The following is a 14,007-nucleotide window of genomic DNA, read 5'->3' as shown; positions in this document are numbered from 1 at the left end:
TGTCAACATCAGCCATGCTGGAACATATGGATGTGGAATTGGAGGGGGACAAGGAGAGGTGACCCTGAACTCATCAACACTGTGAACCTGAAGGTTGAAGACTCCGCTGAGTTTGTGGAGTTCAGTGTGTTTGTCTCTGGAACAGCCGTGAAGCTGCTTGGTGAACGTGAGGCTGTCCTATAACAGCAGAAAGCCTGTGTGGACGTTCCTCTGGTTAATGCTGCAGCTCAAACAAGCACAGTGGACGTTTGTGAAGTTCTGTGTAGCAGGAGAAGCTGGTGGAGCACTTTCTAAACACAAACTTAAACCACACGCAGTCGACTCTGTCTTCCTCCATAAAACCAGAAAGAATCTCTGTGTTTCCATCAGGTCACTGTACAAAGTGGTTCTGCTGTGTTTCATGTAGAGACAGTCTCCATCTAGTGTTCAATGCAGAGTAGTACACTCAGAATGACACAGGACAATGTTCAACAATATTCACAACAGAGTTGTTTCCATTTGAAAGACAGAATAGTAAATGTAAAGCTAACAGCTGAAGCTGAAATGTGACGTACTGATGTTGAATTTCCAACAGGCACTAGTGGGCGTATAGACTTACTTTAAAGTTGGCGTTACACATTGAGAAGCTGACTGAGTGAACCAAAGTGAGACAGAGACAGCTCTGTGTGGGTGGAATAGAAATCATGATGTATTCAAAGACATTTCAATACATATGATTAAAGTTACATTACAGTTCAAATAACTTTCACCGACTCATTTACAGCTTGGTTCTGTTATTTTCTCCAACTTCAAGTTTCAAATATTAACTTTCTCTTTACAGATTTATCTTTCAAATGGACAAAACATACCGTCTATTTCCAGATTCTATCTAACCCACAGTCACCCTGAATAAATACCTGACTTGTGTCCACTGATAATTGTCCACTGATAATGAACAAAATGACCAAATATTGATGATTTCAGGTTCTTCAATGGGAAAATTTGCTGCATTTTTACAATAATAACTTTGATATTTGGGAGGTTTTTGGATTTTTAGTTGGATGAAGCAAAACATTATGAGAAGCTGTCTGATTTGACATATTGTACCTTTAAATCTGTGTCCTGGACTGATTTTTATTGATGAATGAATCAATGATGAGGATGAATGAAACATCACAGATCAGATGTTGGTGTTGATGAGACTTTGTAGAAAACAGCTGGAATGAGTGATGGGGTCAAAGTGCAGTAGATGATGTGACAGCTGATCCTCACAGCTGCTTTCTGCTCTGCAGCTCACACAACAACAAACATGGTGAACGGAGGAGACGAGGACGGAAACGGGCGAGGACGTGTTGGGCTGAGAGTGGACTTGGTGGTTGCTGCTTTGGTTCTTATCGTCTTTGTGATGTTCGTCATGAAGAAGATACAGAAACAACAGTTCTGCTGCTGATGGAGCAAGTGACCAACAGCAGGTCTGAAACTAAAGTCCGACCTGTTTTGAACCTGACTGTAACTCAGAGAGCTTCACAGTCTGTCAGTCAGTGTGTTTACATGGACTCAAGTCACCTGGTCACTGGAAATCTGAGTCTACGTGCAGCTAAAGAGTAATCTGATTACTCCTCCGCCCTGGGCTGATGTTGGAAGCGTGGTTCACAGATTTTATCTGTATGGAGACAGAAAAGATGCTTTCCACCACAAACATGTGTCTGTGACTGACACCGCTGTGAGACAGACACAGACAAACACAGAGCTCATTTTTACAGCACAAACTGTCTGAATGAAAGAAACACACAGTGAAAAGGGACTTATTTAGACGTCTACGGGGAACTTTGTGTTGGTTTCAGTTTGAGTTGGACTTGATTTAGAAACGAGGCAGCACCATCTCTCAGCAGCCCACAAACCAAAGTCCCATTGAAAAGTGTCTGCTGTCATTAACATGATGAAAACAGCAGCAGAAGTCAAATCTGTATCAGCAGATACTCAGTATTTTAGGAATGGGGCCTAAATATTTAATGGGAGCTTCATAAGTTTACGCTGAATTGTCTTCTATCTCATTCTGATCCAAACAAACATGTGATGTAGTTTGACTTTAAAGAAGCAGTTCTACGTTTGGGAAACATCCAGAAGAATAAATCCACTGAGCAGCCTCTAAAGATTTACTAGTAAATGTGTTGGATCATCAGATTCACACATTTCATTTGTCTTTCCACGTTCTCCTCTCATTCTTAAATGACATGAAGTTTGTTTCCCACAATGTTCAACAACTGGTTTCTACCAAACGTACCTGACTTCACTTCACTCACTTTATTTTCTCTCTTGATGTAGTGAAATCTCTTGTTGAGTGAAGCTCCAGGAAGCTTTGGACTGACATGTTTCTGTAGGTCTACAGTGGATATAAAGCTTAGAGCCTGGCATCAAACTGTAGAGGATCACTGTGGCATTTAGAAGGTAACAGACTGAAATAAAAGTCCAATCAACACAGCAACACAAGAACACACAAAACCAAACAGTGGAGACAATAAAGGCTGGGAGTCGATGTGTCAGGGAGCTTTTCTTCAAACATTACAACACAGATACAACCAAAGTAGACGTGGCTTTAATCTATTTAACAACATCATATTAAATCCCTTTAAGTCCAAACACTGGTTTTCTCCTCTTTCTGTAGCCTGAAGCTTCACTTTCTGAGACGATGGTGAAGCTCAGTGTTTGACACACTCAGAACCTGCTGGATCGTTTGGGATTTAGAGAAACAACAACTCTGATCTGAGCCGCTTTTTAGAAGAACCTTATTATTTAATGTGACTTTAAACCTCAACATGAGTCTGTGTTTGCAGCAAGATGCCAGTGATTCCAGAAACACCACTGATCATCACTGTGTGTTCATGTTACTAGAAATCGGACAGATACACTATGACGATGACAAACACACATATCACTGCCTGCGTCATCACTGTTTTTGGTGAACTGGGTTTTTTCATTTCTAACTTTGTGATAATAATTAATTTTTGCCTTTTGTGTTTTTGTTTGTCGCCAACTGAGCAAAAAGAAGAATCTTGGATTAGTTTCATTTTCCTTTAGATAAAGTTTGTGTTGTTTGCTGCTGCTGAGCCGGTTCAGGTTCTTCTTCCAGCACAGTCTAGTTTCACAGTGAATAACTGGTGGAGAAAACTTTTAGCCGACTGTTTTAATATGACTCAAAACTTTTTATTTTTAATATGTTTGTTTTAAATAGATTCCAAATAGTTTCAGTTTTATATTTTTCTTTTTTTCTGTGAAGGAAATTTTACTGAATGTTGTGTTCATATGTTTGTGTAGGTACAACTCTACCTCTTGAAAATTAAGTTCCTATATAGTTTATAATGTTTAGTAGTAAATGTAATCATATAACCATTATGTTGTGGTGCTAAATATTTTTTGAATGAATGAAGCCTCATTTATTAATGGAAAGCGAGACACAGGGAGAAAGTTGGTTTTAAACAGTTCACTGTTTAAAACTGATTTTTCTTCTCACAATAATGTTTCTAGAAACAGTTAAAGGGAAATTATGTGTTTAAAATTGAGTTGCAGTAAAAAACTTTGACATAACTAAAGGGACGGAGCTTAGTGAAGAGTCAGTTCAGCCTGAGACAGTCAGAGCAGAGAGCTGCTGGATAGTGATGGTAGATGATGCCTCATGGAGTGTGGGGCTCATTCCTCTAACTGTGTTGACACTGTGTTGGTGAATGGATTCATAGCAACATCTGCTGGATTTGAAGAATCAGTGCAGGAGACCTGGATAAAGAGCGAGGAGAGAAACTGAACTAGGTTCATTCATTCAGACATGTGGACAACAGCTGAGTGATGAATGGTCCTGTTTAGAATAAAGTGCTGACTGAATGAAAGAGAAGTGGATCAATTCTAATTCATCTGAATAGAACCACAATAATATGACTCTGTGTCCTGTCTCATGGTTTGACTGTTGTTTCCAGACCTCCCAAGCGGGGCCTGTTCCAGCTGCAGGTGTCATCACACTTACTGATTCCAGACCACACAGAGTATCTGGGACTCTTCTTCGGAGCTTCTCTCTGAGTTCTGCTGCAGTCTGTGTGCTTAGATTTGAGGCTTTACGTTGAAGTGCATGCTGCAGCATTTGGATCATGGGAATGACCTTGGATCCAGAGACTCTTTTGTCTTCAGACAGCTCCACTGTAGCTGGATTGAAAGGAGCGAGCACGCTGAGAGTTTCTCCTCTGATTTCATGGTGTTCAGCAGTAAGTGGAGTGATATCTGTTTTTAAAGAGGCCACAGATTCCCACACTGGCTCCTTTTGGTCCTTCATTCTTCCAGCATGTGGTCTGAGCTGTTCCATCGTGTTGGAACCACTTCATGATATAAACTTATTAATAATAAAGTGAAGGTTTTAAAGTTTTAGTGAGAATTTCAACATACCTGAGTTCATCACTGGAGTATTTACAGCTTCTTTATTTTCATGTCGTGCTCTGTAACGTCTCAGCATTGATCCTGTTTATGTACAGACAGCTCTGTGGAGCAAAGTCCACATTTGACCTGCAAATAAAATCTAAAGTTAATTCACGTGAAAATAATTTAAATGAAGAGTCACTCAGAAAAGAATTGGAACATGATGAACTGAGTAAAAGTGGAAACAGGAAAAATAACATTTACCTTATTTGGTGTTATAAGATCAAAATGTCCTTTTTCTAGATGTTTCTATAATATCACACACAAACAGAACCAAACTAAAAGTCTCCTCTTTTTCTTTCAGCATGAATCAAAATGAGTCCAAAGTTTCCTCCATGTTGAACACGTGGTTTTTCTTAAAGTGGATTTTGCTCTTTGTGCTTTAAACAACAGACAGAGTTCACTGAGACCAGAATCTAACTTTAAGAACATGTTAATTCTTTCATGGGAGCAGTAGTTACAATCACAATGAGCTTCAGATACAAGTGCTGCTGCTCGGAGAGTCCGTCTCCCACAGGTCTTTAATATCAGTACAGAACATTTAAAGACAAAGATACATGAACATTTCTCCACTAACATATGTTTCATTGAACGGTGGTATGTTCCTAGGGAGTATGTGGGGGTGAAGCACATTCAGGGCAGGTTCCACAGTTCATCTGTTTCCAACAGTTAGTTAAGACTCCTGACATGATCTTTTTATGGTGACACAGGAACACAGCAGCTGCATTGTATAATGTATAACAATCACATTTTCTATCATTTCCCTCCAGTTTATTTACAATCAAGAGTTCATAATAAAACATAATCAACAAAGACATAAAACAAATAAGTAATTAGATGGAAGAACTGGATAGAAAACAAATAAATGTAAAATTAGGATGATCTGTGTTTCTTTGTAACTACGTCAGTCCCACACCACTTCTCTCCACTTTCAGTATGGACATCATTGTTCATTACATCAGACCCCCCAGGTAGCATCAAACAGACAACAACAGGGAGTTGCTCCCATCATAGTTGTTTTCTGTCTGTGGAACAAGCTCATAGACACAGTTAGTTTTGTTCAGTGCTGTTTTCAATCAGTCTCTGCATGAGCTCCCTGAGACATGGGATGCAGCAGCATCCACACACCACAAGTAAAGATACCAAATAAGAAGCAATAAGCCGACTCCGTCTGCCAAACCAGTCCTGAATCCACTTAGTCAGCGGATCATTAAATCAAGAATTTACCTCTAATTCAATAGAGAGTGCAGTTAGTCCCTCAGGAGCTCTTGTTATTGACATGTGGTAGCAACTGAGCCAGTGTCTACAGCATCAACAGCTGGATTAAAGCACATGATCCCTGACAGTCAGGTGGGGGTTTGGGTTTCAGGTTTTTTTTGTCTCACAGCCACCATACATCTGACCTGTGTACTGTTTGGTTTACAAACCAATTATAGGGGAGATCCACTGAGGTGATGTTAATGGTTTCATTACATGATGCTGTTTTACTTGTGTCTCTTCCTTTGCTTTCTCTAATGAAAACAGGTGTAAATAGCAGATTAATATTCTGCTGCTGGGGAAACTGAAAGTTTTGCTGGTGAGAATAAGAAAAGCCCAGTTTTTATAAGTCTGGTTCTGAAGAACTGTAGAGGTTGTGAATAATTAAACATACATTTTAGAACCTCCAGGTCACTGGCAGGGGTCAGTCTGAAGCACAATTGAAAATATTAGCTTTTTAAGTATACTATGGAACAAAATAATCCTAGGAAGCACATGTCTCCCTCTCTATGCATTCTGCCATCAGTGACCCTTTCCCACTTTCTCCTATCCTATGCCCCTCTCCATAATATGTTGTTTTTCTGCTTTCTTGGTGCTATATTCTCCTTAATATGGGTATAACAATCAATAAAGCCACAACAGTAAGTATCTACAATGTTAACTTCAACCCACACCAAGGTGGATTCTTAAATGGATGCCAACATCTGTTTTTGATGTTGGTTGAGTTTCCTGAGATGTGTCTAAGTCCCTAAAAATCCCAGAGGTATTGTTAGTTACTTCACTGGTTTGATACAAGCAAATCCCAGCTGTGGCCTACCTCCAAAAAGGGTGTGTAGGCAAGACCTCCTTATGCTTACACTGTCTACCCTTGAATGTCGCTTTGGATGACTAAATGTAAATGTAAAGGTCCAACTTACGAGAATATGAAAATACATGAGCACAATCCAAACTAAAGTCAGATCATCAAACTACAGTTAGTCCATGGGACAGGTTCTGTTAGGTAGATATCTAGAACTTTACTTACTAACAACCACACATTCATGTTTCTGATGGTTCACTCTCAGAGCTTCTTTAACACCAACACAAAAACTCTTCTTCCACTTGGACACCTTGGATTTTGCTTCATATGTTAAACTGAAACTTTTCCATCACAGAGATCAAGAACAAAGTTGAAGTGAATAAAGCTCAATTTGAGCTCAGTGTGTTGGTTCAATACAGCAGCCTGAAGGAACACACTGATGTCCTGCTGCAGCATACAAACGCATGCTTTTATTCTGAAAGGTCCAACTTAAGCTTCTGGTCCAGCAGGTGCAGGAGTCATTGTTTGATCAAGTCAGACAGACAGATGTGTTTCCAGATGTGTGTGGATGCTATAGATGAACCAGCAGCACTTACAGATACAGTCCACAACAACAGTGAGTCCACTCCTGGTCAGTATCACAAAATGTCAAGTCACTTCAAATCGTCCCCATTTCAGTAGATCTGACTTTAGTTGGACTCATTTAACTCCAAATAAAGATGATTGAAGAACAAAAGTCAGGAAACTTTCCTTCATGAAATCATGGATGTGTTGCTGACGTCACTATGAACAGCAACACTGATGTCTAATAATGTCAGTGGATCGAAAAGAGAAAGAGACAAAAGACAGAACAAGACTTCAGAACAAGTCCTCAACATCTGGATCCTGGAATAGTCAGAGCTTCATCTTTAAAGGACTGGAAGAGGAACAAGTTTACAAGGAATCATTTAGAACTGGTTCAAGAAGAAACTGATTGAATCCATGAATCTGAAAACGTGTGTGTGAGTGAAAGAGACAGACATGTAGAGACTGAACTATCTGTTCAACAGAGACGACGTTTCTCTGACAGGACGACACTCTCAGTACTACACTGAACACAGAGACACTGAGGAACCAGGAGACCAGAGTGTAAACCCAGGATAAAGAGGTTCAGAGAATGTGGTGTTGAAGGTGTGGAGGTGGATCAGTTTGTCAGAGGAGACTCTGTAGAAGGACAGAGTCCCAGCAGGACAGTCTACATACACTGATACTCTGTGAGAGACAGAGGAGGAGAAGGATGTTGATCTATTATTGTGACTGACATAGTAACCAACATCAGAGCAGAACAGACTCCAGGACTGATCATTTTTTCCGAAAAAACACTCATCACTACCTCCTTTCCTTCTGATTCCTCTGTAACTCACTGATATATAAACCATTCCGCTCCACTCGACCTCCCAGTAACAGCGACCAGTCAGACCATTACTACACAGCAGCTGAGGACACCAGTCAAATCTGTCTGGATGTTTAGGATATGACTGATCCTCCTTCATACGTTTCATCTTCCTGTTGTTGTCAGACAGTCGTAGTTTTCTGTTCACTGTGTTTGTGTCGATGGTGAGTTGACAGAAATCTGATGGAGAGAACAAGACACAATCCAGCTGCAGTTATTAATCTATCATCAGTTTGATGAGGACTCATGACATCAGGGATTTGAATGAGTGATGTGACAGTTTGAATATGGTTGAATGTTGCTGCTTTGTTTTCATCAGTCTCATTAAAAACACACTTACACTTCCTCAGACCTGGTCTCAACCATCGGACTCCTCCAGGCTCCACCCTGAAAGGAGGAGGGGGGTCAGAGCAGCACATTCTCTTTCAGCATGCACACATGGACATTACATGGCTCTCATACACACAGTGTGTTCTGGTTCTGTTCTAATGGAGGCTTGTATGTAGGGATGGACATTCAGCAAACAACTAAGGAATTGGAGTCCTTATCTTGGAATTCTACGGAGCAGGGAGGTGACATGGAGGAAAGATTTCAATTCTCTAGTTCACAGCAGTTTTGGTGTCAGACACCTGCTTTCAGTCTCACTCTGTCACCAGACAAACTAATGTGACTGCACAGGAAGCAGGAAACTGGAGAGCAAAGTCCAAGAGGATCAACTCCACATACATGGACTCTGTGTGTGTGTTTTCCTCTCTCTAATGTCTGTGGACTGATCTCAGCTGAGCTTCACACGTTGTCCTGTGTTCAGAGAAAGTCTAGTTCACCTACAGCTACTGGATATTGATCATTACACACAGACTTTGTGGCTTCATCTGATTTGGTGTCAGATTTGTTGGAGCAGCCAGAGACAGAAAGTGAAAACAGGAGTTTGAGGAGAAAAACATTCAATCACAAACTAATTCTTCAACTGGGAACAACAAGGAGTTTTTCCTCTTTGACAGATTGTAATGATGAAATGAACATGTTCTAGTTCTGATTTACTGTCTCCTATATATGACACAAGATCTCATCATGACAAGATCAGGATCTCAGGAAGGTGAAGATGCTTCAATCATCACTATTTGAGGAGACAGAGACATGATGCCGTGACCTGATTCAATCCTCTGATATTCATTCATTGTCATTCTGGGGATAAAAACTCTACCTATAAGTAAAGATGAATTTCCTGCTCAGTTCACAGAATCTAATGTAACACCTGATTTCATCATGAGGAGATTTGCTCACAAAGTCAGAATGAGACACTGAAGTCAGAATTACAGGAGCTCCCCTCTTTTCTTTGTTGAATGTAAAGTGGTTCAGTGAAGATTTGTCATCAGCTGAGAGGAAATGTTTCCAACACAAAACTACTTTCTGCTGCAGTGTTTATCAACACAACTCCATAGTGAGACACAAATTGATGCTGACACATTTTTCTTCCTTTCATGGCAAAGAGGTGCGTTTGTTTTACTCATCTAAATAAATGAATGCATAAATCTTTAACATCCCTACTTCATCCTCCATCAGACATTGTCTGTGGGTGCAGCAGGCCTCTCCATACCTGAAAGTGTCCAGTGTCCAGTGTAGATCCTCCAGACCAGCAGACAGCAGCTTTAATCCTGCATCCCCTGGATGATTGTAGCTCAGGTCCAGTTCTCTCAGATGGGAGGGGTTGGGACTCAGAGCTGAGGCCAGAGAAGCACAGCCTTCCTCTGTGATCAGACAGCCTGACAGACTGCAGACACACAGAACAATTCACAGAATTAGAGGTGGTGTTTTGTGTACAGGCTAACATCACATACTGCTATTTGCATTTGAAGCTAATTTAGTCACATACAGTAGAAAGAAAATGTAAGTGAACCATTTTTCTATTTTGCATCAATTCTTGATGAAATATGAATTTGTGATCTTCACCACAAGTCACAAAGATTAACAAACACAATTTTTCTTAACTGATGAAACACCAAGTAAGCGAAACACTGATGTCACACGTCAACTAGGTCAGAATAGAGTATAAAATGGAAGTGTGGTTTAGAGCTACATGTCTTTAGAATAAAGATAGGGAAAGTCATGAATGTTTTGTTTCATTTAGTATATATAAAATATATAAAAATTGTGGTAGTTTATTTTTGTGACTTTGAGGAAGATCTGGCCATATAATGACTACTTTCTGCCCACAATCAGAAATTATAAACAGTGACTTTCCTTTCTTTTTGCCGCTATACCTTTGACAAAAAACATTAACAAAAAAAGGAAAAATCCTCATCTCACATTTACATTTAGTCATTTAGCAGACACTTTTATCCAAAGCGACTTAATTCAATTCAATTCAATTCAATTTTATTTGTATAGCACCAATTCGCAACAGAAGTTATCTCAAGGCACTTTACAGTGTAAGGTTTAAGACCTTACAGAAAATATTTATACAAAAAATTATAGAGAAAACCCAACAATCCCATTTGAGCAAGCTTTAGGCAACAGTGGAGAGGAAAAACTCCCTTTAGAGGTAGAAACCTCCAGCAGAACCAGGCTCATAGTGGGCGGCCATCTGCCTTGACCGGTTGGGGTGAGTGGAAAGAGAAGAGAGAAAAGAACAGCAGGCAATAAAGACAACAACAAGCATCAAGAACATTGGGCAGATGAACTGGATTCTGGAGATGTACAGCTCCAGGCCGAGGATACCTGCAGAAAAGTACAGAGAGAGGGAGACACAGAGGAGGAAACACAACTAAAAGAGAGAGAAGACACAAAGTTAATGACATGCAATGGTGGCATTTGCATTGATACAGGAGAAAGGAGAGAGGAGAGGAGCTCAGTTTATCAGTAGAGGTCCCCCAGCAGAATAACCTATATCAGCATAACTAAGAGATGGTTCAGAGTCACCTGATCCATCTCTAACTATAAGCTTTATAAAAAAGGAAAGTTTTAAGTCTAGTCTTAAATGTGGAGAGGGTGTCTGCCTCCCGAACCTGAACTGGGAGCTGGTTCCACAGGAGAGGGGCTTGGTAGCTAAAGGCTCTGCCTCCCATTCTACATTTGGAAACTCTAGGAACCACAAGTAAACCTGCAGTCTGAGAACGGAGAGTTCTGCTTGGAAGATAAGGAACTATGAGGTCTTTAAGATAAGATGGAGCCTGATTATTAAGGGATTTATAAGTTAGGAGAAGAATTTTAAATTCAATTCTGGATTTAACAGGGAGCCAATGGAGAGAAGCTAACGTAGGAGAAATATGATCTCTCTTGCTAATTCCAGTCAGAACTCTGGCTGCAGCATTTTGGATTAACTGGAGGCTCTTTAATGAGTTATTGGGACATCCTATTAATAATGAATTACAATAGTCCAGTCTGGAAGTAACAAATGCATGGACTAGTTTTTCAGCATCACTTTGGGACAGGATGCTCCTAATTTTAACTTTAATGTTTCTCAGGTGAAAAAAGGCAGTTCTAGAGATTTCTTTTATGTATGAAGTGAAGGAGATATCCTGATCAAAGATAACTCCGAGGTTTCTTACAGTATTACTTGAGGCCAGAACTAAGTCATCAATGGTGAGAACGTGATTAGACATAGTGTCTCTGAGATTTTTAGGCCCAAACAGTATAACCTCTGTCTTGTCCGGATTTAGGAGAAGGAAATTGGAGGACATCCAGGTCTTTATGTCTTTTAAGCATTCCTGAAGTTTGACTAATTGATTAGTTTCTCCTGGTTTCATAGATAAGTATGGCTGGGTATCATCTGCATAACAATGGAAATTTATAGAGTGTTTCCTAATAATATTGCCTAAAGGGGACATATATAAAGTGAAAAGAATCGGTCCAAGCACAGATCCCTGTGGAACTCCATAGCTGACTTTGCTGTGCATGGAAGACTCATCATTAACGTGTACAAACTGAAATCTATCCGATAGATACGATTTAAACCACTCTAGTGCTGTTCCTTTGATTCCAATGACATGTTCCAGTCTGTGTAATAAAATGTTGTGATCTATAGTGTCGAATGCAGCATTAAGATCTAACATGACGAGTATAGAGAGTAGTCCACTGTCTGATGCTAATAGAAGATCATTAGTGACCTTTACCAGTGCTGTTTCTGTACTATGATGTACTCTAACTCCTGACTGGAAATCTTCATACAAGTTATAGCTACGCAGGTGGTCGTACAATTGCTTAGAAACTATCTTTTCAAGGATTTTAGAGATAAAGGGCAGATTGGATATTGGTGTATAATTCGCTAAGACCCCTGAGTCCAGATTAGGCTTTTTGAGTAGGGGCTTGACTACAGCAACCTTAAAAGCCTGTGGTACGTAGCCTATTTGTAAAGACAGATTGATCTGATCTAATATGGACGTGCTGATCAAAGGTAAGACATCCTTGAGGAGTCTAGTCGGGATGGAATCTAAGAGACATGTTGATGGTTTAGAGGAATTAATTACTGAAATTAATTCAGAATGATCTACAGGGAGGAAGCAGTATAAGTACGAGCGTGGATCTAGAGTTGTTGTACAATCCATGCTGTATGCAGGGATGATCTGATCAATTTTTTCTCTAATAGTTATGATTTTATTTGTAAAGAAATTCATGAAGTCATTGCTGCTGAGAGTTGAGGGAATACTAGGGTCAACCGAGCTATGACTCTTTGTCAGCCTGGCTACAGTGCTGAAAAGAAACCTAGGGTTGTTCTTATTTGCCTCTATTAATGAGGAGTAATATGAAGTTCTAGCTTTACGCAGGGCTTTTTTATATATTATTAAACTATATTTCCAGGCTAGGCAATATTCATCTAAATTGGTGGAACGCCACCTCCTTTCCAGCTTACGTGATTTCTGCTTTAAGCTACGGATTTGTGAATTGTACCATGGAACTAACTTCCTCTGACTCACTAGTTTCTTTTTCAGAGGAGCAACAGTATCAAGTATTGTTCCAAGTGAAGCACCAGTACTATTAACAAGATAGTCCAATTGTGCTGGAGTAACATTGAAATAACTGCCTTCCTCTGTGTTGGTACATGGCTCTGAAATAAAAGATGGAATCAGTTCCTTAAATTTGTCAACAGCATTTTCACATAAACATCTACTGTAGTGAATCTTATCTGTAGGTTTAGTAAAGTTTGGTACTGTAAATTCAAATGTAATTAAGAAATGGTCAGATAAAAGAGGGTTTTGGGGAAAAACTATTAACTGATCAACTTCCACACCGTATGTCAGAATAAGATCAAGGGTGTGATTAAAACAGTGAGTGGGTTTATTTACATTTAGAGTCTAATAGTGAATTAAATGCAGTGTTGAGGCAGTTATCATCAACATCTACATGGATATTAAAGTCACCCACTATAATGAACTAAATCAGATAGAAAATCTGAGAATTCAGTTAAAAACTCAGAGTAAGGGACAGGAGGACGGTACACAATAACAAACAGGACTGGTTTTTGATTTTTCCAGTTAGGATCAGAGAGGCTAAGAGTGAGGCTCTCAAATGAATTCAAACTATGTTTAGGTCTGGGGTTGATTAACAAACTTGAGTGGAAGATTGCTGCTACTCCTCCACCCCGACCTGTGCTTCTAGGAACATGATAATTAACATGACTTGAGGGGGTCGACTCATTCAGAGAGACATATTCATCCTGCTGCAGCCAGGTTTCAGTAAGACAAAATAAGTCTATTTGATGGTCAGTTATCAAATCATTTACTAACAGGGATTTAGACGAGAGAGATCTGATATTTAAAAGTCCACATTTGATTGTTTTCTTGTTATTTTGTTCTAAAGGGGAGTCGTCTTTATTTTTATTAGGTTTTTATGAATTACTCCTCTTGTGTTAGTTTTAGATATAAATAATTTAGGTAGTCTGGGAGCAGACACTGTCTCTATAGGGTTATAGTAGTTTTTGGGGGGTGACGGCTGTAAGGAAACTGCAGAGAGGTGTGTAAGACTGCGTCTCTGCGTCCTGGGCTCCACTCTGACATGTCAGGGTTTAGGTCGTCTAATAAACTCTGTCATATTTCTAGAGAGTTGAGACGCACCATCTAAAGTGGGATGGATGCCGTCTCTTCTA

General features: G+C 39.8%; 1 protein-coding gene and 1 long non-coding RNA gene across 2 annotated transcripts in view; both read right to left on the bottom strand.

The window, feature by feature from the left end:
- LOC113168134 (NACHT, LRR and PYD domains-containing protein 3-like) overlaps positions 1-14,007 on the bottom strand; it is a 167,734-nt gene that overhangs the window by 108,760 nt on the left and 44,967 nt on the right. The gene's annotated exons all lie outside the window — the stretch shown is intronic.
- LOC117153082 lies at positions 3,383-4,676 on the bottom strand. The gene is made up of 3 exons (XR_004463511.1): positions 4,642-4,676; positions 4,408-4,524; positions 3,383-4,318 (listed from the first exon to the last, which is right to left on the bottom strand). It is a non-coding gene; the product is annotated as an uncharacterized LOC117153082 (long non-coding RNA).

The sequence above is a fragment of the Anabas testudineus genome, chromosome 18, assembly GCF_900324465.2.
Source record: "Anabas testudineus chromosome 18, fAnaTes1.2, whole genome shotgun sequence".
NCBI lineage: Eukaryota > Metazoa > Chordata > Actinopteri > Anabantiformes > Anabantidae > Anabas > Anabas testudineus.
The sequence above is the reverse complement of the archived record's forward strand: the minus strand, read 5'-3'. Positions and strand labels throughout refer to the sequence as shown.